Source organism: Leopardus geoffroyi, chromosome C2, assembly GCF_018350155.1.
Source record: "Leopardus geoffroyi isolate Oge1 chromosome C2, O.geoffroyi_Oge1_pat1.0, whole genome shotgun sequence".
Classification (NCBI taxonomy): Eukaryota; Metazoa; Chordata; class Mammalia; order Carnivora; family Felidae; genus Leopardus; species Leopardus geoffroyi.
Window position 1 is genome coordinate 50531103 of NC_059333.1, and position 3569 is coordinate 50534671.

The 3569-nt window shown below is 43.4% G+C and overlaps 1 pseudogene; it reads left to right on the top strand.

Annotated features, from left to right (window-relative positions):
* Positions 1-286: 286 nt before the first annotated feature.
* On the top strand, positions 287-1539 carry LOC123610320 (annotated as a pseudogene).
* The last annotated feature ends 2030 nt before the right edge of the window (positions 1540-3569 follow it).

Genomic DNA, 3569 nt, shown 5'->3' on the forward strand with positions numbered 1-3569 from the left:
GAGAAAAAGTAGGCCTAGTTCAATAGAATTGTAAAGGTAGTTAATGGTATATTTTTGCAAATGAGATTAGTTTGAAAACCTATTTTCTTCATTTCCTAAAACAGAATAAGGAAGAATTACATATCCTTAATTCTGTCAAGTATGCATTAAGTCAACTTGGAAAGAACCTTAGTGAAAATAACATTGCATCATAAGAGCCATATTTTTTTGCAGCTATATCGAAATATAATTAAGTAAAATGTTAAGATACTTAAGGTGTAAGAGTCGCCCGGGAAGGAGGGGTAAGATGGCGGAGGCTGAAGAGGGTACTTTGTGGCCCGCGGGAGCCTCTGCTGCCTCAATTAAATTCAGCTTTAGTCGCACAATGGAGCAGAGACCGCTGGCGGATACAGATGACTCAGGTGCGGCTCTGGAGGAGAAGGATTTCTTAAAGACCCTGGAAGGGAGCAAGCTTCTGAGAATGAAACCCTCAGAACCCCCCAAGGCACTCGTCATCCTTTTGACCCAGAATGGCCATCGCAGGCAGCTACCGACCCAGGCTCTGGGTCATCCACAAATACTGAGGCCTTGGTGGATATGGTGCTGTACCAGGCTGTGAAGGAGCTCACTGAGAACTCCAAGAAGTCCCTGGAGGAGAGAGAAAAATCAGGTGTCGACCCCATGCTTGCTAACCCCATGATCCAGCAAGAATGCATCCCCAACCAGGAGGTGGCAGATAGCAAACCCTGGGCTGAGACAGTGCTGGAGGAAGCTGACTAGGAGGCAGTCCCTGTAGAAGCCTATGGGCTGGCTGTGTTATGAGGCATGGGCTGGAAACCTGGCGAGGGCGTTGGCCGCACCTTCAATCAAGTGTTGAAGCCCCGTGTTAACCCACCAAGGCCGAAGGGGTTAGGCCTGGGTGCGAACCTGACTGAAGTCGGGGCCCTGGCCCCCCACCGGCCTCCACCACCTGCGAAGCCCAGATGAGGAGCAAGAGAAGGATAAGGAAGACCAGCCTCAAGGACTGGTGCCCCAGGGAGCTGTGGTAGTTCTTTCTGGCCCTCACTGAGGCCTCTATGGAAAGGTAGAAGGCCTCGATCCTGACAGTGTTCGGGCCATGGTTCACCTGGCCATGGGGAGCCGAATGGTGACTCTTAGTGAATACTGGCTGCGCCTGTCTCCCAGCAGGAGTTTGACAAGAACTCCTTGGATCTCAGCCAGTTGCATAAAACCTCCTTTGTGGACAAGCTGCACAAGGTTGTCAACACCAAGATGACGACTGAAGATGTCCTCAGCCCAGATGCCTGTGTGTGTCTAACAGATGAAGGCCTAGTCCTGGAAGGCTTGAGGGAAGACATGCTGGAGACCCTGGTCCCCAAAGTCCAAGGCAACCGGTGCTGGGGCCACAGGCTGGAAGAGTGGGACACCTGCTGGACTGGGACAGAGAACGGAGCCGGGCTCTGGTGCAACTGTGGAGAGAGAATCAGCTGGTGGAGCTTCACTATGATGCTGTCTGCCAGTACCTCGGCCCCAGTAACTCAGATGAAGACTGACCCATGACCACCCCCACCCCCCACCCCCAGGCTACTGCCAGCTCTGTACAGTGTGAAAAGCCAGTCTTCACAAAGGTGGGGAGATCATTGTTCTGTCCTCTACTTGCAGGCAGCCCCAGGACCAGGACAGGGACAGGTCATGAAATAGGTAGACCAGAAGGGAGGCTTGAAACAAACCTAATATTCTCCAGAAGCTAGGGTGTAATAAAAATCATTTCAAAACCTCAGTGAAATCACAAGATCATAAGTGTGTGCTGAGCTGGGTGGAAGAGGGAGCTGGGCTGACAGAGGTAGGAGCCATTCTAGGCTTTAGTCCCACCACCATGCATGGGCTGACAGACAAGTTAAAGGATCTGCTCACAAATTCATTCTTGGAATACAGAAGTTTCCAAGTGTGTTCCCTGAGCAGATGCTATGGAGTCTAGAATGCCATATCTCTGCACAACTTCCTGAGCAAGAATCCTAGTGGTGGCTCTGCTTTTACTCCTGGTCCAGGCCAGACGTCCACAGTATATCTTCAGCCAGTGATAAGAGAGCCTACAGGAAGGGAGGCTTCCACTCACAAATGGGATGTGTTTGCACTACTTCCCAGAGGTGCCAGTTAATTTGGGGGCCCCCTGTTTTAGTCCTGAAACTTTGGCTTAAAGGTAACAAAGTTTTGTCCAGGGTAGAATCTCTCTGATTGCTCCAGGTAACTGGACTCTCAAAAAGATTGTCAGTCCTCAAACATTTTCCCATATAATAATGGGTTGAGATACAAAAATTAACAAAAGGGAAGTGGGAACTTTAGGCACAACTTCTTCTAAATCATCCCCAATCAAATGCAAACTGGTGCTGCTGCTCTGGAAAACAGTACGGAGGTTCCTCAAAAAATTAAAAATGGAACTACCCTACAACCCAGCAATTGCTCTACTAGGTATTTTCCAAAGGATACAAAATGCTGATTTGAAGGGGCACATACACCCCAATGTTTATAGCACTATCAACAATAGCTAAGTCATGGAAAGAGCCCAAATGTCCATAGACTTTTGAATGGATAAAGAAGCTGTGATATGCATGTATGTATATATACATACATATATATATATATATATATATATATATACATATATATATATATATATATATATATATATATAATGGAATATTACTCAGCAATCAAAAAGAATTAAGTCTTGGCATTTGCAACAATATGGATGCAACTAAAGTGTATTATGCTAAGCAAAATTAGAGTAAGACAGCTACCATAGGATTTCACTCGTATGTGGGATTTAAGTAACAAAATAGATGAATGTAGGGGAAGGGAAGGAAAAAGAAGACAGAGGCAAACCATAAGAGACTCTTAAATAAAGAGAACTGATTGATGGAAGGAGGTGGGTAGGGGGATGAGCTAAATGGGTGATGGGCATTAAGGAGGCCATTTGTTGGGCTGAGAAATGGGTGTTCTATATGAGTAATGAATCACTAAATTCTCCTGAAACCAATACTATACCATATGTTAACTAACTTGATATTTTTTTTTTAAAAAAAGATGATATAACTGTTATAAATATACGCACCCAAAATGAGAGTACCTAAGTTATATAAAGAAAATATTGATGCATATGAAGGTAAAAATAGTTTTATTACACTATATGTTAACTAACTTGGGTTTAAATAAAATTAAAAATAATTTTAAAAAGATATTTAAGGTGTACAACATCAGGATTTGATGTACATATACATTGTGAAAGAATTCCCCCCTTTGAATTAACACATCTATTACCTCTCACATATTTGTCTTGAGTTTTTGTCTGTTTGTTTGATGAGAATTTTTAAGTTCTACTCTCTTACTGAACTTCAATTACACAGGTAAGAGCCATAATTTTTTGAAATATTCTTTCAGATTTTTGATCTGGATTTATTTACCTTCATTGAAATTTCAGATCAAAATTTTTATTTGTCTCTTATATGTGCTACTTTATAGGCTATATAACAGGACTAATTCTTTAAAGATGAAGGCAATAGATTAATATCTTCTAGAACAGTAATCCTGAG